A 27,179-nucleotide genomic window follows, 5' to 3' on the forward strand; every position below is an offset into this window, starting at 1 on the left:
TCGACAGGAATAGCGCACGCAAAGGGATCTGCCCTTCCTTTGTGCTGCATTTATGTCAGACCCATGCAAGCAAAACGTAATTACTAATTTCGACACCAAGGCGAGGGTACGGTGCTCTGTTCGAAATCGAATCCGACAAACTACCTATGCTAATTATTTTTCGCTAAAAATCATTTTTGTCGTTTGTATCTTTTTCCATGAGCAGTCTCTACGGCGGAAAGTAAAAGTGAACAACTTGTTATATACTTGTTTTCATTCATTCATTCATTCATTCATTCATTCATTCATTCATTCATTCATTCATTCATTCATTCATTCATTCATTCATTCATTCATTCATTCTGTTATTCGGGCATTTAACATGCATATACAGGAGCATACAACTTAAAACGACGTTCTTTTAGTTTACTGTTGTTATAGTATAGAAAGCGTTAGGCTTATGCAGAATGCAAAAATATGTAAAAACTACACGAGCAAATATGACTCGTGCAGAACGTCTAAAAGAGAACACGGGACTTTATTTATTTGTTTACTTATTTATCAACACTGTTATCCGAAGACCGTTGCAGGACCCATTGATTCAGCGATAAAAGTCGGGTGGTGTGCCTGTTGCTCGAATGTGGCGAAACCGTCCGAAGATGGAGACTTCAGTTCGGAATGTTTCATTTAGAACGGCATTAGGACTTATTGCGGGGTGTCCCATACAGATACTGAATGACATTAACCTCGGCCGTCTGGTGCAGGGCATAACTAATGAAACTGTTCATAACTAGGTCTCGGCTACGCGCCACGTGTTACATCCTCGCCTCTTAAAACTAAAACGTGTATACACTGGTGTGCCCCATTTTGCCACACGTGCCGCTCTCGCACCGCACGACGTCCGCGATGACCGAGGAAGCATTTCGAACCTTCTCGAGGCGCCTTCGTTTCCTCTCAAGTCGACGTGAGGAGATGGTGATCTGGCGGGAGAAACGCACCAACAGGTCGGAGACTCACCAGGTCATGCATACGTCGAGCTTATTGCGCACAGGTGTCGATCGTCGCGAGTGCGATACGCGTGCGGCAGCATATCCCCTTCAGGCACGAATTATGATGCACTGTCTACGAATGTGTCACATTCACATACCATAATTCCAAGGAAATCAATATTACATTCCAAGAAAGAAAATGAAGTAATGTGTTGCTTTGAGTGAGTTTCAGTAATTAATTTTAATTAGCATGTAATTAAATACTTCATTATTCTGCTGTCAGTCATGTTCCATTTTGACATAAAAAGAATGAGATCATAGGCTCCAAGTGTGTGCGCAATTAGTTTTTGGTGGTATTCGTTTCGAGAAAAGAAAAGTAATACTTTTGACGTTGTTTCTGGAACGCGGCACGTTGAACAACACGTTGAACGACACGTTGAACATCGCAGTGCCTTCACCAAAGTGATCGGCTACAGTCATACGCAGCACACTGAGGTTAAGTCAAGACATATTGACGATGCAGAAGGTTCAATTCGTCTAATGAGCAATGTATCTTGCTCTCCTTTGGCCACTAGTTTATACAACTAGCATAAATAAGTTGCGTACACAAACGTAGCCACCGCTGCTGAAGGGGATATATCCAACAGCTGGGGTGCTAATATGGACACTGTCAAATTCCTCCATTTTGTCAAATTCCGCCATGTTGTCGCTCTGATTGGCTCAGAGGACCGCTACGGCCTTTCTGATTGGCTGAAAATGCGGCCATTACAGATTTTGACAATACGACGAAATTTGACAAAGTCCAGAATGCTACCCCAGTTGGGGAGTTGTTCTGGAACTGTCCGCATATTACAGTGGACATGTCCTGCCCGCCACGGTGGTCTAGTGATTATGGCGCTCGACTGCGGACCCGAGCTAAATTTAGGTACACGCACGTTTTTGCGCTCCGCTCCAATCAAAATGCGGCTGCCGTGACCATGAATCGAACCCACGCCCTAGTGCTTAGCTGCGCAGTACATTAGCCGCAGATTCACCATTACGGGTAAGGTCTTTTATGCGGAACATTCACTAATGGCTCTGACCTCCTGAGTTAAGAGGCGGTCTTGTTCCATGACATTGAGTTTCGCACAACAAAAGCACTATTGAACTTTTTGATAGACGCTGATCTTGTAGCAATGCTTTGGTTTGTTCGGTGTCGTGGTGGGTTTCGCGCATGTTGCTATCTCTCGCGCACTGAATGCGTCGCTTCAGTCTTCAATTCATACACATCTAGATATCAATACCTTCGCGTGCTACCAAGGAATCCTCTCTTTCTCTCTGTCTTTCTCTCTCTCTCTCTCTCTTCGAATCACAAATAGTTCTGATCGAATTCATGCGATGCTGTCAAAGCTTTCAAAGCCTGCAAGAGACAACACTGGCACATTTATCTATTACTGAAGGTTGTACATTGTTATCTAATGCTTCAACGCAGTTTGCTGCATTTTAAAAGGGCCTGTTGAATGGTGCCAAGTGAACGATGCAACAGAGCGAGCTGCACCGGCGGCGCAGCCATCTTTTACTACAACCAGTTTTGCCACGTACCACCAAACACACGCGTGGATAGAAGGGCACGTTAGAAGAAAAAAAAATAAGCAAACAAACCGAAGAAAAAGCAAGAAAAACAAGGAGCTGCGTTCAAACTGTCAAAGCCGCGAGAGCTGTCAAGGGCCCCCGGCGGCGGCCAGGCAGAGCAAAACACAGCGGCAATGCAAAGAGGGTGAGGAGAAGACGAGGTAAATAAGTCAGGCACGGCTTCACGAACCGCGCAGCAGGCTTGGCGCTGCGCTCAGTGGAGGGGGCACGTTATACGCCTCAATATGCATGGCGCAGCGGCGAAGGCGTCGGGTCGCCGACCGCTGGCAGCTGAAGCCGCCCTTTCGCCCAACGCCGCCCCAAGACGGCCGTGGCCGGTCGGTCGCCCGGGGCTTCTGTTGTTGCGTATAGGCAGGTACCTATGTAATGGTTACTGAAGGAAGGGGGCTGGGAGGCACGGCAGACGGCCTCAAGTGCCACTTCTCTGTGTGTTCTCGTGGTTAGTCGAGTTGTAACCGCAAAACAGCTTGAAATGTCTGACCGTTGGTCCCTGCTGTGGCAATGCTGCCCTGCATAAACTAAGCAAATGTGTCGATGCAGGCTAGTTGGTACGTCATCACTGTATGGTTGTGCGTTCGCTTTGAACAAGTGCGATGACAGTGCTGGCAACAAAGCTGCGGCGTCGCCTCGGTTGCACTCACTCACTCACTCACTCACTCACTCACTCACTCACTCACTCACTCACTCACTCACTCACTCACTCACTCACTCACTCAACGCACCCTGTGTAACTCACACCATTCAGGAGATGGAATCTTTAAGAAGTGAAAAATCCTTGAAGAAGAATTGAAGAACACAAGACTACTTGTCGAAACATTGGCTAGGCGACACCGCTTGATCAAGGATTTTTCATCACTTAGAGGACATGTTTAATATGACCCGATTTTACGTTACCGGGTCGCGTCTATTTTGGGGAGGGTTAGGATTGCGGCTCGTAGAACGTGGGTTTTGATCGCTTTATTCATTGAATGGAACCTTTACGTCGCAGTCCCCGTACAGGAAAACGCTGCCAAAGCGCGGCCGCTGTGACGCAGAGTTGACACACCACTGCCGTGGTGCAGCGTGACGTTGAAATTGCGCGGTAACACGCCGCATGTGGTTGCCGCTTATAAGTTCTCGGGAAAGCGTGCACAACGTCTATATGAGGTCGGGCATGAGAGTACACGCACGCATTATATAGGCGCACACGAGTGCACGGTCGCCAGCTCTCGTTGAACACCTGCTTACACTATGGCAATCAATCAATCAATCAATCAATCAATCAATCAATCAATCAATCAATCAATCAATCAATCAATCAATCAATCAAGGGAACTTTGATTTGTCCACGAGAAATATGGGGTCGCGAAAAAAAGAAGCCGCAAAAGCTGCAGCTTGACAAGGCTCCGCCCCCCTACAGTGTCCAGCATCACACGAGCGCGGTGCAAAATGTAATTCTGAAGGAAATAACAACACATATATAGCATATATGTTCGGCGTGATTGTGCAACAGATAAATATACAGACTATCTGGTTAACCTCCCGGCCTTCCTTTTTTCATCTCTCTCTCTCTCTCTCTCTATACAGACAGCAATCTTTAATGATATTCCCGTAGATGTTAGCCTGGTTTACTACTCCAGGCGTCGGGTGATGACTATGATATACGCAGTGATCACGTATGAACACAAATAATACGCACAGTCACAAACACACATATATACCCAAAGGAGTCTTTCTAAAGTTTCGTTAAGGCGAGTACTGCTCAAGAGCACCGACAGCGCTTTTATGCTGCGCATCGCAGAAACGCTGCTTTGCCACGGGCCGAGAAGGTGCCGCAGCTCCGTGCTCAAGCAGCGTCGCAAGTGAAACAGAGCAGCTCACGAATGTCTCTGCAAGATGTAAAGCGAATCTACGAGAAATCGTTGTTTTGTGGTCGCTCCAGTTGTCACCGTCAGCGGTTTCTCTGCTCCTTGGATAGCACAGGGGTAGTAATTTCATTCGTCATCTCGCTCTCTGCGATGCTCGGTGGAGGAGTGCAACTTTCGGGGTGTGACCGGCATCGCTAAAAGAGGTCATCGTCCTCTCTTATACGTTTACTCAATCTTTTTCTCTTCGTCTTGCGGTTTCTCTCAACACCAAACCTACCGGCGAGAAACTCAAGCGGCGGCCATCAAATCAGGTTAGCGAACCGTTAACCGCGCCTCCCAGAAACAAGTCCGGGAAAACAGAGACACACGCGCCGAAGCTGCAGCCCTCGCCCCGCGCGCCCCATTTACAAACTTCGGCTGTTACTCCGCGCTCAGTGCTCGCTCCCGTGTTATTGACAACTATACTTGCGAGGCTGGTTGTAAGCTAAACTGCCGTGCCGCTCTGTATCCATGCACAGCTCGCAGTTCCCGCGATGGCCCCACCTATACCTGAAAAAAAAAAAAAAAAGCAGCAGGGTTTAGTTGTCGCATGTGCTGTGCGAGCAAGAGCACTGCGCGCGCGTTCGGAATTCAAAGCGACGTTGTCGCGGTGCAGTAGCAGTGAACAGGCCTCTGCGGTTGCTAGAGGCGCGACATTAATCTCGGAGATTGCAGTATACATGCATACGCGATCTACCACGCTGATAAGAGAAGCCTGCTAACGAATTCTTCCTTTATTTACTCTTTCTCTCTTTCTCTTTCTCTTTGTTTCAGTCTTTACCGGGTTTCGTTCGAGCGGCCTCACAGGTGTGTTTACGCGTGCACGTGTCCGCGAGGCAAGTATCGGTGTGCATAGTATTTTCGTTGAAAGAAACGTGTCGTTATCCTGATTCGAGAGTTGTGAATGCACTATTAAACCGTGCGCAACATTTCAATTGGAGCCCGCCGCGGTGGACTATTGGTTATGGCTCTTGACTGCTGACCCGAAAATCGCGGGATCGAATCCCGGCCGCGGTGGCCGCAATTTCGATGGAGGCGAAATGCTAGAAGCCCGTTGTGCTTAGATTTAGGTGCACTGGAGAACCCCAGGTGGTCGAAGTTTCCGGAGCCCTCTACTACGACGTCTTTCATAATCATACCGGGGTTTTGGGACGTCAAACCCCAGCAATTATAATCATTTCATTTGGAAGGCACTCACCAGAGCGCATTCGCGCTTCGAGAGAGAAAGGTAGAGGGAGTTGAAGGAAAAGCTGGAAGACCTAAAGGGACAGTAAATATAATTAAGCACATTTAATTTAGCTTAAAGTATTAGTAGTACTTCAATTTTGTAAAGCACAGTATTAGTATTAGTAAAACACAGTAACGCACTTTCATAGAGCTGCTCTTATCGTCATAGGTACGTACAAGCTCGGTAAGGCTGTATACACCGAGAACGAAACATGGGTGGCACTGCCAACTTAATGATCCCGTGCTCTGTAGTTCAAACGAATGACGTCATTGATGTCACACGGTGCCGCCTCACGGATAAATATTTTTAATTGACAAAGAGCGATGGCTACGAGATGTTCTAAAAGGTCTAGACAACGAACGTCGTAAGTTGCGTGAACTTTTGCTGAGCCACAACAGGCCGAAATATAATAATAATAAAGCTCTAATATCTGACGTCACACAGACGTTTACCGGCGGTTGTGTTTGTTACGATGTCGAAAGAATCGAACATAATTTCATCGTCTCTTGGATGGACCTGCTGAGTAAAAATAAAGGGTGGAAAGAATACATTATCAGATTAAGCTGATTTAGTATTTGCATTTCAGTAATAATAATTGTTGGGATTTAACGTCCCAAAAGCACGATATGATTGACGCCGTAGTGGTGGACTTCGGAAATTTCGACTACCTCGGGTTCTTTAACGCGCACGTAAATCTGAGCACACGGGTCTCATGCATTTTCGCAGCCATCGAGAACGCGGTCACCGCGGCCGGGATTCGATCCCGGGACATGCGGGTCAGCAGTCGAGCATCATAACCACTAGACCACCGTGACACGTTTTCCGTATCAGCGTGTCTGTAACTAAAAGCGCGTCTAGCCTGCTTTTATTACTGAGGCCAGCCAGCATAAGAAAAAGGAGATTTTGAAGGCGTTGTTTTCTAAGCTATATCTCGATGTATGTGGCTACAAGATCACTTAGAATGCTCTCGAGTCCACGTCAGGGGCGTAGGCAGAAATTTTTTTCGGGGTGGGGGGGGGGGGGGGGGCACCTCCTTGATCTGTAGTGGGGCCCGGCCAGGCAGTTGTGGTCGAGTGTCATTTTCTGCTCTGTATGCTATGGCAAAAAAAAAATCGGAGGGGGGGGGGGAGGCACGGGCCTGGTGTGCCCGCCCCCCTGGCTACGCCACTGGTCCACGTGTTCTATGACATGAGGCCGGGGTAAAAGACACCGCTCGTTGTAGCTGACGCAAACGCAGAGGTCATGGAGCACAGAGGCTGGCTTGAAATCGATAGCTGCATTTGCAAAGGTCTGTTTGTTCGTTATTGAAATGTATGACGGATCGTCAGCCGATAGTCACAAGACTGAGCTTTCCATCAAACCGGAAGCGAACTCAGCGAAAGTACGAACGATTACCTGCGGCTGATTTGAGGAAGCGTTAAAAATATGCTGTTGCATTGCCCCTACTGCGCTATCAATGCTAAATGCGCAGAAATAAACATCGTACGGCAAACTGCCGCGTCAGAAGGCAGCATGAAGTAACGTTTTCAATCGTTTTTAACGGCGAAGCTGTTCTTGGTCGAGGCTTTCATGTCCGGGATTCGTGGTAACGCTGGTGGGCACCATAAACGGGTATGCGCCACAGACATTAATAATAATATCTGGGGTTTAACGTCCCAAAACCACGATATGATTATGAGAGACGCCGTAGTGAAGGGCTCCGGAAATTTTGACCACCTGGGGTTCTTTACCGTGCACCTAAATCTAAGCACATGGGCCTCAAACATTTTCGCCTCCATCGAAAATGCAGCCGCCGCGGCCGGGATTCGATTCCGCGACCTTCGGGTCAGCAGCCGAGCGCTATAACCACTAGACCACCGTGGCGGGGCTTTGTTAAGCTTTCAGGTGGTAGTATAGCCACCACCTTTTATAACCGCAAAGTGTCACGTGACAGCGGTGTGACTGTGGTAACGCGCACGCCATTTGTTGGACTAGCTGCCGCCTTCTTCCTTTTTTAGTGGAAGCTGTGTGTAGTTGGATTTGCCCAATTTATGTGGCACATACACGTTTCTGATGATGATAGTTTTCTGATAGGCCGCACAGATGTCTGTGGCACATACCCGTTTGTAGGGCTAACTGTTGCCTTCATTTTTAGTGGACCAGTGGCGAGTAGTGGGATTTACCCAATGTCTGTGGGCCCCGCCACGGTGGTCTAGTGGTTATGGCGGTCGACTGCTGACCCGAGGGTCGCGGGATCGAATCCCGGCCGCGGCGGCTGCATTTTCGATGGAGGCGAAAATGTTTGAGGCCCATGTGCTTAGATTTAGGTGCACGGTAAAGAACCCCAGGTGGTCAAAATTTCCGGAGCCCTTCACTACGGCGTCTCTCATAATCATATCGTGGTTTTGGGACGTTAAACCCCAGATATTATTATATGAAAGCTTAACAAAGAGCGTTTAATAACGAGCAGCGATACAACATATCGGAGCATCTTAAGTGAATGCTTCTTTGCAAGCCGTTGTCTATAAGGGTGGTGTGGTCAAGATGCAATAAAACTACACTACCACCTCAAAGCTTAACAAAGAGTGTTTAATAAAGAGCAGTGATACAACATATCTGAAAGACTTGCAAAACATAGAAATGCGTTAGCCTGACGAAGGGAACGCCACCAGCTTCGCTGGTGGCGTTCCCTTCGGCGTTCTCTTTCTTTCTTTTTTCTGTCTTCTTTCTTTTCAATTTTTTAGCTATCTTTAACGGAGCAATTCCGCGTCGCGCAGTCACGGTTCACGCGCAAAACCTGCTTCGAACGAGAGAAAGTCGAGCTAAGCATTAGATATTCATCTTAGAAAAAGTTAAGCACTTACTCACGGACACCTGAGAAGAAAAGCCACGACACAAACACCGACTATCGCATGTCTGCGCGACTAAGACTCTTCAGCGAGCGAGCCGCTCAACGGGGGCAGGTGGCGTAAACGCGGCAGCTTCTGTAACTACAGTGACAAGAATCAGCGCGCGTTTATAGAACCTAATCGACGGGCGTTCGCTCAATAGCTGTAGCATATATTTACGAGCGTGTTGTCCCCGCCCAGTGTATACCGCCTCTGTTTTTCCAGCGTGTCCCCTTTTTTATCTCGCTCTAACCGGCAAGTTTTAATGTTCCCGATAGTGACGTCCATTCATTACAGTCCACCATTACAGCCGGTTTTCTTCTAAGAAGCCAGTGCGCGGCGAATAAGCTACTGGAAAGCGAACGCCGAGATAAGAAAGAGGCTGCACTGCATAGCGAATGCACTGCCTCTGTAGCACGTCCACCGCTTCTCGCTCGAAGGGTGAATTTACGGCTGGTTATCTCACCGGCCGGGTGTTAACGCCAGCGGGTACTGTTTGTGTAGGGTTAGAACAACTTAGGTTTTTCGCACGCTAATTCCGTACACTGTAGACGTTTCTCAATCGCACGTTGCTGCCAATAACTTTCACAGCACGTGCAGTTTATTTCACTTTTATTGAACTTTTTTATTTTGGTATACGAAGGTAGTTTTATTGCACGGAACTACTTCTAGTATATTAGTTTTCCTTCTTGCGTTCACTGCTGTCATTGCACGCTCCTTATATACGACAGCGCAAACGCTCGGCTATGCAATCAAACGGAGCACTCCGAAGCAATTTGCGTGCAGCGTGTGATACAGACGCCGTTTGGGCTACGTTTTTCGATGCACGCAGCTGTCGGAGCCGCAAGAAATCACGGCGTGTTGAGGCACATGATTTCCTTTATTTAAAATGTAGCCATTTTGATAACTTATCAGCGAGCGGTACATTACGGGAGCCTTCATGGTTATATACATTGCAAAGCGTTCGGTTCTGAGGGTGTCTTTACAAGCAGGATCTTGGTTTGAGCTATAGGTGTTGAAGATTCATATTTCAAGAAAGCTTTTCGGCGCCTACTAAACAGGGGCATAGAGGAACACAATAAACAGGCCGGGCCCCAATGTGTTCCTTGAGTGCCTTTGTTGCGATTCTTTGTGCCCGTGTTTAAGCCGAAAGCTTTTCTTGAGGCTTGCACAACCTTCATTGTACTAGCCTATGGGCTCGTGTACCCTTTTCTCAGGAGCAGATATGGTACGCCGCCGAATCCGCCTTGCATCTGCCTGAGATCGCAATGCACACAGGTTCTATTTCGTAAGTGTCCTACGTAATCGGCCGGCCTCCTTCACTAATATGGTCAACGGGAGGATTGACTGCAATTTTCGCTTATTCGACCTAGTTTATAACGCGCCGACTAGTCCTGTGCTTAAAGGGGTACTGACACGAAAATTTTCAGTGGTCGTTTTTTTGCATCAAATGAAAGGTCAAACCCTCAAGAGCCTCGAAAGGTATGACGCTAAGCGCAAGTGTGCTCTGAAAAAGTAATTACAGTATGTTTTTAAGAGCGAGTTTCGGTTCCTACTGTACCCTGACGTCACAACACGGTATGAGCTTCTCGTCACGTGTTCGCAGAATTTACAGCGACGTTTCCACGGCCGCTCCGCACCGTGGCTCCGTTGGTGACGCACAAGCGGCCATCTTGAATGTTTTGGTGACGCATAAGCGGCCATCTTGGAAGTTTTGGTACCTGACGTCATCACAACTAGCCAGACTGCTACGTGAAGTCACCAGAATTAGTACTGTAGCCTGACGTCAAGCTAGTGTCGATGTCGGTAGGTGCGCCTTGGAAAAATTGACTTTAATATTAAAATAAAATATCTTATCAGCATTTGCTGAGCTTCACACTTGCTCAGAGCCGTCTCTGCATACAGGAGATTTGTATGGCACAGCAAACTCGCCTTCGAAAAAAGGTGTCAGTACCCCTTTAACCTCGTTGCATAGATGCCTGCTTGAGGTTTTTGTTTTTAAGAAAGAGAGGGTGGTGGTAGTAGTGGTGGCGGTGATGTTGCCACAGGTGGGGTTAGCCTGGCAGACCTGGTCGGCAATTGCTCCGCCTGAGCGACTTTCCCTGTGTAGTATATCTCACCATACATCACTTAGACCAGTCTCTTGCAGAAAACTCAAAAGAATACCAGACACCTCCTTGACACCTCCAGACACCTTCCGGAAACACAATCCCTTTACAGCATTCGTGGGGAAACCCTCCTTTCTTCATGTTGTTCGTGAGTCTCTCCCTTTCAGGGGTTATTAAGGAAAAAAGGCAGGTTGTTTAAGTAGAAATTGTCCGGCTTACTAGCCTTAAATGTGGCGAGAGCAGTGAGGGAGTAAGAGCGAGAGATATAGAACACATGTCTGGATTATTAACACGCACAACGCAGCTCATCTACAGTCGTGAACATGAACATCTTCCTGAGCTGATGAGCTGTAAGGTCAGAATCCCGAGAACCTCTTTTTTTTTTTTTTTTTAACGCTTACCATCGTCTACTCGAGGCGCACCGGAGAGCCTGGCGCTACTTACCAAATCGGGAACATTTCTTGTTTGTCATGGTATACTCACCATGACAGGTAAGTAACCTGTTCTTATTGGCCGTTACTCCACAAATGGCGAAGACTGCACGCATGGCCCTTCAGAATTCTAACGTACCTTGCGAACTCACCATCGTGAGGTGACCACCTGCGATAGTGATCACTATTTTTAATGTTAAACATTCTCGTTATCCCGTACGGCCTGTCTCAGTTGACGAATCGGTCGCTGGAAGAATGAAATACCATGCGTCTGCCGTGTTTCCGTACACCGCGTGAATCCCATCATTGGAGGACAATGGCTTTCGGAAGAACGCCGTCCGGCATATGCAGAGCGAACCACATTCACGACGACAACAACTAGCTTCCTCACGCGCGCAAGTGTTGCACGTGCGTTGTAACGTCGTCATCACTCTCAACGCGTGCAGCATGTCTCGGATCCCTGGCAGCGGCACTTGGATGCAATGCATCATTCTCAGTTTTGACATGCACGTGCCAGGGGCGGCGAACCGTTGGCACCAAGCTCGTACACACCCCGGACGAATGCAAACGCCCTCCTCGAAACGTGCACGTTCTTGTCTCTTGAGAGAGACGTCAGAGTGGAGGGGAGGGGCATCGCATCGCAAGGGCTCTGGCCTTCCAGCTGCATGCGTGGACGTCATTGTGTCTGCGCCGTCAGTTGTCACCCGAAGGCGCGCGTCTACCTGCAGACGGGAGTAGACAGGTCGATGAGATTGTTGTGGAAGCTTGTCTGTAGCACGCGCAGCTTACGGAGGGCAAGGGCCTGTAGTATGCCGCATTGCCGCACTGTCTTGCACTTGCGTGCAGCGTGCGAACGAATCTGAGGGTCTGCGGTCGCCAGGGGAACAGGGCCTGTATTAAGACAAGATCCTCAGATGCCCCATCAAGCGCGAAAAGTGACCGTCGACGACGGCGGCGTCAGCACAAGTGATGCAAAAAGCGCCAGGTCTGCGCGGAAAGCGCAGCACAGTCACAGCGAAAGCTGCCGGGAAGCGCGGCATTTCTAGGGGCCGTTGTAAACTCTCTTGGGGCTACTAATACAAGTACGCCTGCCAGGTACCCACTACGCCATTAATCATAATTTTTGTGAAATTGGGAAACACCCACTACGCCATTCGTCTTTCTGCGGAGAAGCGAGGTACCTGCTACACATCTGCAAGGCATTGTGCGTACTTTGTTGATGCGGAGGCTGATGACGATGAAGATTTATGGCTGAGCCCTTTGTAATGGGTTGGAGGCTTTAAACGACCCACTAGTTACGTAATTCGCATTGTGTAACGACCAGTCGTTATTTCACTCTCCCACCTCGCTATATAACATATATTAACGTGAGAAAGAGAGAGAGAAAGAGAGGGAAAGAACTCAATTGAGACACTGAAGCAAAGGATCATGGGGGCCTTATGGGCTTCCTTGACAACCAATACAAGTGTTCTTGCGAGGTGCACACTACGCTATAAATCATCATAATTTTTGTGAAGTAGGGAAGCAGCCACTATACCATTTTCCGTCATTCCGCGAAGAACCGTGGTACCCGCTGAACACCTGTAAGGCATTATATGCACTTTGGTGATGCTGTGCCTGATAACGATGAAGAATTATGGCTGATCTCTTTGTAATGGGTTGGAAGCATTCCACAACCCACTCGTTGCGCAATTCGCATTGTGTGACGCCTGGTTACAGAATTCGTGCTGTGCGACCGCCTAGTTGTTATCTTACTCTTCTACCACAGTATATTACACATGCTAATGTGGTTCAAAGCTGGAACTTGAAGCCTTGAAGAAGACAAGTCCATTTGTCGAACGTCGGCTCGAGCACCAACCCCCTGTTTACGGATTTTTTTCATTGCAAGCATCTGTCTTCCCCTACATGTTGTTTTTGGGACATTGCATAACATTCGTAGATGTATTTAACAGCGAAGTGTTGTAGCTCGCCGTAGTTTGTGCGGTGTCACCAGAAAAACATCATCTTGAACCGGCACGCGCTCTCTTTGTCCTCTTCTTCATCGTTGTCGTCGTCTTCATCTTCTGCTTCGCTCCCGAAACACAAGCGCCGATTTCTCCGGCGCGGGATGCACTAACTCTGATGGGCGAGAGGACGAGTGCAGAGAAAGAAAGAAAGAAAGAAAGAAAGAAAGAAAGAAAGAAAGAAAGAAAGAAAGAAAGAAAGAAAGAAAGAAAGAAAGAAAGAAAGAAAGAAAGAAAGAAAGAAAGAAAGAAAGATGGAGGGAGAAAAGAGAAATGCTAGGGGAAAAAATTTCTTCGCAAGGCGAGATTCGAACCTGCGTAGCCACCATCGGAAGGCGAGCGTCTGAACCACGCGGCTGTCCAGGCATGTTAGCAGAGCACAGCATAGCCTTCTATATAGTACAGTATACAAGCGGGCGGGAAAGGGAAGTAAGGGAGAGAAGAACTTGTGGGAGCGTGTGGAGGAGGTAAAGGAGGACAGGAGAGGTGAGAGTAAAACATACCATAGAAAGAAAGAGAGAAACAGAGAGAACGAAAGGCAGGAAGAAATAGATGGAGAGAAAGACAAAGATCAAAGAAAGAGAAAGATATAGAGAGCGAGAGAAAGAGATTGAAAGAGCAAGCGATAATACAGAGATAGTGAGAAAGAAATGGAAGATAGAGAAACAAAGACACAAAGACCGAGAAAGGGAAAGAAAATAGAAAGAGAGACAGAGAGATAGGGAGGTGAGGGTAAGAAGGAGGGGAACGCCACCAGCTCTACTGCTACACTCTAAGCCAAAAATGGAAAAAAGGAGAGTAACTGCCGGTTTTAGTCCTAAAGACCAACTGTTACTCCCCAAAAAGACCAACTGGAACAAGATGGCTGACATGGCTCAAGTTGGGGGAGTAAGCGTTTAGGGTTAGGTTGGAAGGGAGCAACAGAAGGACGAACGGCAACAGTTTCTCTCGGCGCGCAACCGCTGCTCTCCTGCAGGACGCACCCAGTATCGGTCGATGCATGGGCCACATTTTCTTGCGGGCTGGCATAAGGAAACTAGTTTTTGTAAACTGAACAGAGAGATACGCACGCTAATAGGGACATTTGGCTTGTACGTAAACTTTTTAATGTTACCGTGTTACCGGAACACATGTTTTAGAAAGGCTTTACCTCCCCGTACGTAAACGGATACCTTTACGTTTGAATAAACCATGAAATGTTGATAACGGCATTTAAGTTATATTTAATTTATATAAGATTGTATAACCGCTGCAGAAATATCTCGAGGGGTTTTTAGCGTAGAATACCGGGTTATCCGACGATGGTGTCGCCATCTTGTGACGCTTCGTGCAACCATAGTCGTGGACACGTTTGTTTTCACCTAGTGTTTTAGAGGAAAAAATGATTGAAAAGGTAACTAATTCGTAATAATGCCGCGGCAAGGCATTTACACCAGAAGTGGAACGCACGATGTTTCTGAAATAACAATTTTTTGCTTGCCTGCTTCATCTTGTTCCCGCTAGATGGCGTCACCTATCCAGCCTGTCGGGGTATTTATGTCAAGGCTTCTCGCGTTTTTACCACTTCGGTATTCTAATTCTAGGTCACTCTAGTGACTCTAGCCGCTGAAACAAAGTGATCGCAATTACCGCTCGCACTTCGGCTTATTTTTACTCGGCGGCTGGAGCCTCGGCAAAGCGGGTATCGCGAGTAGCCGCGAACGAATGTGGATTTTCGAGATAGGGCCGTAAACGTAAAGCTAATCCGGAGAGTAGTTCACGTTCCGTAAGGGCCCGCGTATGCGCAGATTCGTTCCGGCAACTCGTAACACGGTAACGTAAAGCTAAAAGCCCACAATACAAGCTAAAATCGCCCAATAAAAGGCATGGTTGCACTAGAACGCCAGCACCTGAAGCTGTTGTCGTCGCAAGTCAAATGGCGTGTTTGCGTATAACAGTTGGCATAAATATATAGCCTGAGAGTGTGGCAATAAAATGCGAAGCTTCGCGAGACTCCGTGTATACTTCGCGACAAACAAGCGGTTGAGAGAAGTACACAGTTGATAGACTTCGGTTTTATGCTGACAACGAGACTGACAGCGAGCTAACGCCGCTGCCTCCCCTACCCCCTCATCTCTACCTTGTCACTGGCTGATTTTGCCGGGAGGACAGTTATCGCAATCGGGTCCGGTTGTTTGAATTTGTGTTTAATCTCAGAGCAAACGGACGTTATCAGCTCGGGCGGTGTTGTCTTTTCAAAGGGGAGGCGACTCTTCCGCAAAAAATATTATTATTAATATTGATATTAATAATAACAATGATAATAAAGAAGAAGAAAACACACCTCCGGGCAAAAAAGAAAAAAACTGGCCTTTTAGCTAGCGCAAAGGGAGCACGGCAAAGCCTGTGTTTTCGTGAGAGACTCATTGCCTTGACGTTTTCAGATGTATACATTGTTACCTTCTATTCTCTTTCAAACATCACCACTGGTTCTGCACGCCTATACTCATTTCACTAACATGTCAGAACGCGCAACGACCCGTCGGTACCTACATAACCCCGTTTCCTTTCAGACGGCGCCGTAGCGTTGGTGGCGCAGTGGTTAGCGTGCGCGCATGGTGATTAAGTGGTCGCGAGTTCGAATCCTGTGTGTTTGTTCCAAATTTTTCTGAAATTTCTTTCTGAACGAGATGTGTGTGTATAATTTGTACATCCAAACAAATATGTGTATAAACCTCAATGTGCTCTAGAAGTCAATCAAAAACGAATTTTTTTTTGGCCCAAGAAGAAACTAAGGAGTAACGGGAAGGAGCTTCCGTTGCTCCCTTGAGGAGCATCAGAAAGGAGTAACAGTTGGTCCTCAAGGAGAGCAACGGTTCGTCCCCTTGCCGTTGCTCCTTTTAGGAGAGTAATGGGAGTGGCAAAGCACTTGCTCCCTCAAAGGAGGAACCCCTATACCCCCGTTGCTCTCTTTTGGCTTAGAGTGTACCTCAGTCTTCGCACTACTAATGCGGAGCTGCCCTACTTTTTCTCTCTTTTTTTTTCTTTTTTTTCGGAAGCAGTTCCAAGCAATAGCTTTTTTGCGTATTAAAACACCTGCTTGCCACGCAGAAGGCCTGGGTTCGATTCCCACTCGAACCAAAATTTTTACAGCGAAGATGCATACCTCTCGTTGGTCTGAAAATTTCGTGGCGTCAGCACAAAGCTCCTAGAGCGCGTCTTTGCCACAGAAATTGGGCAAATCCCACTGATCATCACAGACGCTCGTGGGCTCCTCTGCTAGCAGATGCACGCGCTCCTTGCATTTTCGCCTCGGACGCTGAGGAAGTGGATTCGGAGAGGTGGGCAGACGAGTCGACGAACGCAGTGTAGCGAGAGCGAAAGAGCGAAACGGGCAAACGCGTAAAACTCCGCTAGCGTTCGTTGTAGACTCGTGCACAACTGCAGCGCCACAACTACATTCCGACCTCTGGGTGGTTTCGGGGCCCTTTAACAATTGAAGGCAAAACGGAATATCTTTCTTAGCAATCAGGCATACAGCATAGAACTCGGTATTCGTTTCAGTAAATAAAACTACAAAACAAGCGTCAAAACCGCATGATGGACGATAAGGCGTCTCTGCGAACAATGGGAACACCCTTCCACTCGTTCCCGTTAAAGATTAGGTTGCAGCTGCTTTGCACTTCGCATGAGGGCTTCGAATGACGTCAAACGGCCCTTCCTTTTCCCCGCGTGCGCTTTTGATATATAAAAGGGAGACCCGTCTGGTAACTCAGTTAGTTCATTGGTAGACAACGAAAATTATACCCGTGCCACACGGCGCAGAAAATGACATTCGGCACTGAAGGCATTCAGTTCCCGAATGACATTTTTTTCGGCGGAGCTGCTACACGACCAAACTGAATGACATTTGACTTGATGATGTCGATCGCAGCATCTTATGTAGTGAGCAATTGTTGGGTAGTAATACAAAAATAAACATGCGTTTACAAGCTTCATATACCTCCGAGAATAATTAAATGTAGAAATAAGCATATTACGCTGCCGTAAGCCTTAGTTCGTTGCTTTGTTTCACGACGTTGCAGCCGACCGTAGCTACCTATAAGCCAACGCTAGTCAGATCCACAGCATAAAAAGAAAATGGCGCTTGTCGCAACCAAAATACAGCGTTTGAAGCGCTTGTTTAAGTGATTAGTGCAAATAAAAGACGTGAAAACTTTATTTTCAGCTGAATAGGATGTCGTTTTACATAATTTAGGTATATCGCACTTCATCAGCTGTGCCGTCGAGAGTATGCATTTCTCAGTCGAATGAGTTCTGGCGATGGCATTAGGTGGCGAATAACATTTGGGCGAACGCCATTTCGTTCGTCCGTGTGGCACTGCGCGAATGGCATTAAATCTGAAGGCATTAGGAGGTAAATGCCATTTTCTGTGCCCGTGTGGCACGGTTACTAGACACCAGAAGAACAGCGTGAATACAATGCTCGACGAAGGAACATGAGTGGTGTTTGATACAGTTTCGCTGGACATTCACGCTCGCAGGGTGCACAGGCGTGCGCACGAGGGGGGGGGGGGGGGGTGGCTGCCCCCTACTCACCTAAGAGGGGGGCGCAAAGTCAGCCCCACACATTGACATAATAGGGGGGGGAGGGCGCTGCGACTCGGGGGGGGGGGGGCGCAATGTCAGCGCCATGCATTGACATAATTGCGAAGGGGGGCGCTGCGACGAAATTTCGCCCCCCCCCCCTCCCTTTTAAGGAACCTTGCGCACGCCTATGGCAGGGTGGTATGGTGGTCAATTTTTTATTATTTATTTATTTGCATCTCTCTCAAATTTTCGTTCATGGACAACGCTGATTTTTCGCAGATTTCCCGCAAAAAAAAAAAAAAAACACGTTGGATGCAAAAAGCTTTCGAGGGGAATCGATACAATCGACTGTGAAGAAAAAGACGAACAACAAGGTTTTCGCCTTCGAGTCGTCTTAGGCAAATGCATAAGGGGCCGTGTGACTTTTCACATATAGCCTTTCGTTCGTAAGTGCTCATTATCATTGGCTAGCATGGCCTCACTAATGATATTCCCAGCATCACGATTGGCCGAAAACTTCTCGTACGGACAAGTTCTAGCGCAGAACATTCTCAGGCGAAGCTTCTTATGAGTTACATGTTTCGGTGGCGGCGGCGGGGGCGGCGGTGTTGTTGTACGCCAAAAAAAAAACCGGCGCCGGCGAGCGTACAGAAATGCGTCCCTCGAAGGTGCGCGCCGGTCACACGTGTTTGCGCACGCGCCGTTTTCCAATAAACGCGATGTTCTCTCGAACGTGGGCTTGACGGGAATCGGCCGTTTCTGTTGTGGTAATCTGGCATTTTATCGAGGTGACTTGTCATTTCACGTTGCCACGTTTCATTGTTGCTTGGATGTGAATGCATGACCGTCGTTGTTGCCGGTAGCAACTGAAGTGTTACGCTGCTAAGCACGTGGATGAAGGTTTAATTCACGGAATGGAGGAAGGAAACAGTTAGGAGGAAGCATTGCGCAATGCAATAGAAAGAAAGAAAGAAGAAAGAAAGAAAGAAAAAAGAAAGAAAGAAAGAAAGAAAGAAAAGGAAAAGAACAGCAAGCACAAAAAAAGAAAGGAAAGAAAGAAAGAAAGAAAGAAAGAAAGAAAGAAAGAAAGAAAGAAAGAAAGAAAGAAAGAAAGAAAGAAAAGTTGTAGGTCAGGCGCGCACACGCCGAGCTTCGCTTGCCCCCATTTTCGAGGAAGGGGAAGGACTCCTGAATTTTGCTCGTCAACACGGGCCCAGAGTAAGCGATCAGGGAGCTTATCGAAAGGCCATCGAGCTACAAGAAAAGGGGAAATCGTGTGGCATCGAAGTGACGTTACCCATGATTAAGCCATGAAAGACAATAATATCATCGGACAACCAGCGTTTTCAGCAAACCCACCCTGGGCCCCTCGTTTCACGATAGAACCCGGAATCTGCGGAGGGTTTTAACTTTTTTTATCACTGGCTGCGCTAATGAAATACTCCCATTACGACTGAACGACAATGCTGCCTAATTATATGTACGGAATTCGTCCGGCTTCGTCAGACCACCGATGAATCATTGGATTCGACCGTACATTGAATGAAATAACGTCCGCTGGGCCGGTGTGTTGTAGGGATGTATGTGCTAGATTTTATTACATAGTTTCACCGTCCCCGGCCCGCTCACGGCCAGCTCATCAGACTCGTTGCAGACGTAAGCAGACGATCGCTCACGTCAGCAACGAGGCTTGACCACTGGCCAAGCCCCATTGTTGGCTTTTCTTGCATTTTCGCGCTTGACCATTGGCCGGGCGCGAAAAAGCAAGAAAAGCCATTAGCATCGGGAACGGCATATATACGAATTAACCTGCTGGCCCTGATAATCCTGTTCTGTGTTGGTTCCTACACTGCTCCAGATTTAGTTCTGGATTAAGGAATGAAGCCTTGAAAGGTATATTAATGATGCCAGTGACAGGGGTTTACTTCGCCTGTTCACCTTTAATCAAGTGCTCTCAGCTCTCCAATCATCTCTCCCATTCACGAGGGTGCATGCAGGGGCGTAGCCAGAATTTTTTTTTTTTTCAAGAGGGGGGGGGGACAACCCGACGCCCCGCCACCCTGGCTAAACCAACGACATACGTGTACACTGACGTTAACTGAGAAGTCACGGCTGCAGCATGCCGCCACGCAACATGCAGTGTCACATTTATAAGCGCTCGCTTCATGTGCGGCGTAACGTGACTTTACGTTTATAATATGTCATCCTAATGATCTTACTCGCATGACTGTGATTGGACGGGGAGTCAGTTTCTTTAATGGCAAATAAATAAACATTTCAGCATATAAAAATGGGGTGAGAAGCCGGGACTGCTGGGAAGGCGTAGTATGAATGCGCGGAAAATCCCTAATGCGAGGCATGTTTCGGAAGCTTCGCAATCTAACATACTCGTAACGGAAAATGACACCTTTTTTTGGTGTGCATTTCACTTCCTCTACAGTATTCCAGCATGAGAAGCGTATTCCGGCGTCATTAATTGCGGGAACCAAATTTTACATGCATGGTCACGTGATGCGTTGCATGCTTGCTGCAAGCTCGTAGCCCATGAGATATATAGTCCACACAGACTGTCAGAGAGTTCTGGCGCGTACCATAATCACTGAGTACATATTTTTGTTCTAGTTAATTCTTTGCTATAAGTTATCCTCCTGTTGTCCATGTATAGAAATGTGGATAAGGACACGCGGGAAATCGTTGAGGCAAACTTGGTAATAAAAGAATTGTGTAACTGCGTCAGTGCTCCGTCGTTGTTCTGAGCGAAAAGTAAGCTGCCTATATGTTGGAAATGCTTAACTGCGGTTGTGGTTATCTTTAATGTGTGATCAGGATGTATTTGGTGTACATTTTTTTTTTTATATTCATGCTGTCAGTATAAATACCTGGCTCTCTGAATGAAATTCAGTTGATAGTTAGCACACGTCCTGTCGTCTTCACGTTCGGTCTTTTCAGCGCTATGATGGCACCGCTAAGTTGGCGCTATCATTTTTCTGCAGGAATTCCAATTCAGGACCTCGACCGTGCTATGAGAAGAACGCCTCTAAATACCGAAACACGTATAGCCGCGTTCGCTTCATTTGGGGACTGCACACAACTACTATAATAGATGCGAATGTTTTCCGGTGCAGCTTGCACTCGCTATTTGAGTTTTCCTTGCTGTTTCGTTTCTTGTTGCAAACAGCTTGGTGCAGGCGCTCTCCACGTGCTCGGCTTCGCAACGTAAGCGGGTGACATTGCATAGTGCACGTCGCACGCCTGAGGATAGAAACACGTCCCCCCCCTGCGGTTCGCATAGTCTCCTGTCCCCGCGCGTATTGAAGTGCAGAGCTCGCTTGACAGATCACCTCGCAGGCGCTGTCGACGAGTATAGGCTTCACCGCTGTGCACGGGTTGGAACTCCCGCTGATCCGGCGCACAGCAATTCAGCATCTACATTGCGTCAGTCGCAGAGCGGAATTGGCTTCCCCAGGTTTTCTAACCCACGCCACTATAGCTTCCCGTATACACATGCATACAGTTGCTAACTACTTCCTGAACAAACCCTCTTTGTTAACCTTTTGGTTTGTCTACCCGCCCATCCATCCGGCCGCTTGCAGCAAGCTATACAAACCAGGCAGTCAGCTACACAGCGAGACCGCTCACCCGCCTGCTTGTGTTCCTTTTTTCGATTGTTCGTTTTTATGTTTGTTTGTTTTTGTGTTTGTTTTACTTCAAATTTCGTTATTTGGGGGGAGACAATGTCTCTTACGCTATACCTTGGGACTGTGAAATGCAGCTAGCAGACATTGTGTAGCTATTGTTTAAATACATGGATAATTAGGTAGATGTGATTAATTAATAATTAGTTTACGACTAATGCGCAGTCAGTGTAGTATAAGATTTCGCCCGAGCTTGTCCACTAGCTTCTGCGAGCAAGCAAGCAAGTAAAACAAAGAAAGAAATAATCATTGTACAAGAGGTGCATTTAGTTGATGACTGTACTTTTCTGAACGTATGTACAGTTTCAGCATGCCCCGTAGAAGTAGCGGTAGGGGGGCATGAAACTGCCTTAATTTCTTTTCTTCTCTTTTTTTTTTTCTTTTTTCAGAGGAAAATCATTGTGATGGACTAGCGAGGTTTTCGCCGGAGAAGGGAGAAATCGTTGCGAAAGACCAGCCTGAAATAACAATAACCGATAAGAAAGCTTAATTATGTCTTGAACGAACTTACGAAACAATAAAGCTCAGCACGAAAACACACTGCTCAAAATAGCGCGATATAAAAATTCAGGCGCAGTACCATCGTTGTCGTCGTCGTCATCGTTGATGTTGTTGAAGTTGTTGCTTCTTTATTTACGCAAGTGGCGCGCAACATTCACCATGTCCATGGAGGAAACAAAAATAGGAGGGAGTGTCACGTGACCATATTGAAGCCCAACCATAAAAAAATGATACAGGAGCATGCTGAGGATTGTTACCAGGGCATGGAGCACGAGGGGGTAGCGGCGCTGGAGGAGGTTGGCTTGTGGGCGCTATAGGCGCGCTCGCTCATCAATTGTCTTCTCCCATGAGCCCAGCAAAAAAAAAAATTAAATAAAACAGGACCATGATGGAAATTGTGACATGAACATGAGGAGGTAGCGGCTTCAGAGGAGGTTGGCTTGTGGACGCTAGGCGTGCTTGCTTCCTCCTACTTTTTTTTTTTCTTTCCATGACCAGGTCTTTTTGTTTCGCGCATCGATAGTATCCGTATCTTCACGTTTTCTTTGCCACAAACGCACTCGTTTGCACCATCCCGTTTCCCTTCACACTTCAACAGCTACGTGTTGAAGTTGTCTCATTTCTTCGCTTACTTATCACGAGCTCGAAATCAAAGCTCACACGTTCACACGTCTAGTGTAACTGACTTTCGGCGCACGACGCAGCAGGAACCAAGCCGCGAAGTATTGGTACCTTCGAAGAAAGCTGTGATATGCCGCTTGCGCTTGTACATACTGCTGCGCCTGCTCGAGCATTTCGCATTAGCGTGGGCGTCCCAACGAGCGTGAAACAGAATCGAGACGTCAGACAGCGCGGTTGGCAGGAACTTGTTTGGAAACGTGTCACTTGCCGCCAGCGTCTGCACAAAACTTCGGACTCTTACAGATCGCGCGCGCGCGCCTGTGGCGCGCCCGCTGCCAGAGCCGACAACGTCCGGTAGTAGCTCACTTGTCTATCCATGCTTCAGTCGCTTGTCTGTCTAGCATGTCACTTGTCGGAAACCATGTCACTCACTCACTCACTCACTCACTCACTCACTCACTCACTCACTCACTCACTCACTCACTCACTCACTCACTCACTCACTCACTCACTCACTCACTCACTCACTCACTCACTCACTCACTCACTCACTCACTCACTCATCAAAAGAGAGGGAGAGAGAGAGAGGTTCACGGTTGAACCATGCATATTATTTATGTATCTAACCACAGCCTATATGGAAGGAAGCTGACTTTCTGTCATGTCTTCGCCTTTGGACTGCCGCATTTCGTGGTGCCTGTCATTTCTGTCTTCTGGCTGTTTAATTGAAGATATATAGTTTACACTGACGTAGACTTTCGGGGCAACTCTGAAATGAAACCATTTGAACGGCTTTCAAGACGCTTGTTCAACACCGGTGTATCGAAGCAGAGCGTTTAATGAACATAAACGTTCACTGCAGAGTGACTTGTTACGTAGTGATTCGTGAGATTCAAACTCTCATATGTCTAGTTCACGTTCTCACAAGTCATTCTCGCTTGAAAACGAATTTCGCGTTCCCCGGTCTCATAATGTTAAGTGCTCACGTGACTGGACGCATGTACGGCCGCTTGGGCAATAACAAAGTGCTGCAGAATCCAGGGTATCCCCAGATGGCGACCCGTTGAAAACATCTACTATAACGAAGACACGCAACCTATATGAGGCTATATACGGTTGCCTCACCAGTAATACACGTTGAGAGCTGCAGACTGCAAGCTGTGCATAAGCGTGAGTACAGGCCGCGTACCTTGCGACCAACCTGCCACACCCACGGACCCTCTTGCAAGAAAGGGGGTGGCTTCTAACTTATAGACGCTGGTATAATGAGTCATCCAGGAAAGTTGCACCGCTTCGGGACTGGTCGCTCTCTCGGCAACTGGTCCCGCCAGACACGTTGCTGGTGCCACAGCAGTTACGCGCAGCATGCGGCGGACAGCTGCATGCTGCGCGGTGCAACCGATCCGTGCTCATTCAGGTGCTTTGGTCTGAAAGCTCCTGCTGGGCCTTCTTGAAACGATTCTCTCTCTTTTGCCTGCAGACAAGGACGCAGTGAAAAAAATCAGCCCAGCGCTTAAAGCACGGCGCAGGCGCATTGGAATGATATCATTCCAATGCGCCTGCGCCGTGCGTTAAGCGCTGGAATATTCCTTTCGTTGTATTATTATTATTATTATTATTATTATTATTATTATTATTATTATTATTATTATTATTATTATTATTATTATACAAGCTTGTGCATGGTATCATATCCTGCCCTGTACTGCTCAACTGTCTTAATTTCCGAATTCCACGTAAGCTGACCAGAGAGAATAGACCTTTTCATGTAACCGCCTGCCTTTGTGAACATTCGACCATTGGCAGGATACAACGTCTTTACAATGCTTACTTTTTGGAGCTAGATGTTTTTCACAGCTCCCAGTCGTTGTTCTGCTCCGAGCTTTGCACTGTACTTACATAGCCTGGTACACTGTCGACCTTTTTTTTTTTTCTGCGCATAGCTGTATATGTGCAATTTTATAACGTTTTTTATCCCTGATATTTTATTATGAATGTTTCCTTTGTTTTTTTTGTTTTTTTTTTCGTGCGCCAGTACAAAGACCTTATGGTTGTTCCTGGGCACATTAAATAAACGTTTGATTGATTGATTGATTGATTATTATTATTATTATATATTATTATTATTATTATTATTATTATTATTATTATTATTATTATTATTATTATTATTATTATTATTATTATTATTATTATTATTATTATTATTATTATTATTATTATTATTATTATTATTATTAAACTACCGCTTCACGGCCCGCCGGCTGATCTCGGTAACGATCTGCGGCGGAGGAGCGCTGCTCCTGCCATTTACGAAGCACGCAAGGAAAAATGATTGTAATACATGGGAATCATTGCATCATAGCCACTTACTGCTCCATCCGCGAGATAACCTCGGCGTTTATTACGCTCTATTATTGTATGAAAAGTGGGTGATGTAAGATGTAATTCAGATAAACAATATTTGAAAGGTCAACCTGTCGGACTCATTAATAGTTTACCGTGAGCGCTTAGCACTGAGAATGAGCGAGTGTGCATATTATAATCTGTATTGAAGAAGCGACACGATCGTAACCGTCTCGTGAATTTCATTATTATTTTTTAATAAATGTGTTTAAGGAGAGGTTGGAACCAACTGCCAAGGCACGACTCCGGCTACTCCTATTACATAATTTGTCATGAAGCTGTCAATAACCATAAAGCAATACAAAGTTTACGCACGAAAATGTACATTCACTATAAGAATGTTCGCACGTCTTAGATGCTTTTGCACAAAAAGCGCCCACGCTTTTCACGAGAGTTCGTCAAGGTGATCACACAACAGTCACTCGGCACTTGCCCGCACTTTAAACACTACTGTCACGAAATACGATAAATACGCAAAAAAAAAAAATTGCCGAAGATGTGACCAGAAGTATCTGCTAATAATTACCAATGCGAACAATAATTGTTTATATTAATTTTTTTAGATAAATGAGGGGTTAGTCTTTCCCGGCCAGCAGGACGTCACACGTTGCCGTATACGGTTTCCATACGCTGCACGCAACTAGCAGAACAAGCAGTAAGGGCTTAAACGGGGCGAGGGTAAAGGTCGTCGAACGGCCTTGATGATCAAAATTACCCGACCCCGTTCTCGCTTCCCCTTGGATAGGCGGAGGATGACGTCAGCGCTCGAGCACATGTTACTCCGTGAACACTTTAGCTATAAGCCTCGTCGGGGAAGCGAAGCAACGTAGGGACGCCCTCCTTCGCTTACCCTGCCGCACAAATTTACCTGTTCATTGCTGATATTTCACGAGGCACTGCTCTTCACGTCTCAGGCTCCTCTCGCACAGGTTACAGGCTTGCGTTCATAATTAGGCGGGATTTTTGCTACGGTCGCGCCCACGCAGAAAGAAGTATCCGTGGGTCGCGCCTGCACTGAACGATATGATAGATACGTGTCTGGAGCTGATGTCAGAAGCCATTCCGCCCCAGAAATTGCGGTTCTTTGTTATGTTTGCTACCATAGGTGTGAGTACGAGGGGGGCAAGGGGGATGGCTCTCCTCCACTCCCCCCAAATCACCAAGGGGGAGGGGGGGAGGGCGAAGTCTGCACCATGTTGCTACACAGTTGGACGCGTCCCGACATTGTTTGAAGAGCAGGGCTGTGGTCACGCAGATCTTTTAGCACAGCGGCGGCCGAAGGACCCTCATGTTGAACTGTGCACTTCCCGTGGCTTTCTGGGAGCTAACTTCCAGAAAGCCACGGACAAAATGCACGCGATTGTGAGGAGAAACACGTTATCGCTTTACTTCAATTTTTTAGATGCGAAGTATCTTAAAATCCGGTGGTGGTCTGCGGCGTGACCACCCTTACTGCGCATGCGCATACCCTCTCCACACACCTCCTCTCCACTCACACTCTCCCCTCCCCCTCTCCTCTTTCCCTCTCCCCTCCCCTCTCCCATTCCCCTCTCCACTTCCCCTCTCTCCTCCCCCTTTCCACTCTTCCTCTGAAACGCGGGCTAGACATGCCGAAATTCTCTTCTGCGCAACGCCGCGATGAGCTCGAGCGCATGCGCGTCCCCTCCCCTTCTCTCTCCTCTCCTACGCTGCCCCCTCTCGCCCGCCTGTCGACCGCGTTCCCCGCTCGCCCTGTGAGAATTAACGGCCAGGCTAGATGGAAGATACGACGCGCGTAGCGTCGCTCCTCGCGTTCCACGACGCGAGCTCGGTAGCATGCCCAACGAACGCCAACGGAACGCGATCGTGCAAGTGCTCCGGCTTCGCATCTACTCATGGTCCCCTTTAGCGGGAGATGGTATGGTATGGAAAAACTTTATTTAGGTCCGTCGGGGCGTGAACTAGCACGTAGCGGGCCGCTCCCACGTCGGGACAGATAGGCCTAACCTGTCCGCCACGTCGTGGGCCCGTTGGACTGCCCATAGCTGCGTCCTGAAATCCGTACTGCGTAGCGCAGCATCCCACTTTGACGATGTAACGTTTTGAACCCGTAACGCAGGGCACCGCCAGAGCATATGATCTAAGCTGGCAAAGTCTGAGCAAAGCGCGCACGTGTTTGACGTCTGAATTTCTGGGTAAATTTTGTGCAAGAGTGCGGGACTGGGATATGCCCCGACTTGCAGGAGTCTGAGCGTCAATGCCTGAGGCCTGTTCAGTTTACTGTG

The sequence above is a fragment of the Rhipicephalus sanguineus genome, chromosome 6 (genome assembly GCF_013339695.2).
Source record: "Rhipicephalus sanguineus isolate Rsan-2018 chromosome 6, BIME_Rsan_1.4, whole genome shotgun sequence".
Taxonomy (NCBI): Eukaryota; Metazoa; Arthropoda; class Arachnida; order Ixodida; family Ixodidae; genus Rhipicephalus; species Rhipicephalus sanguineus.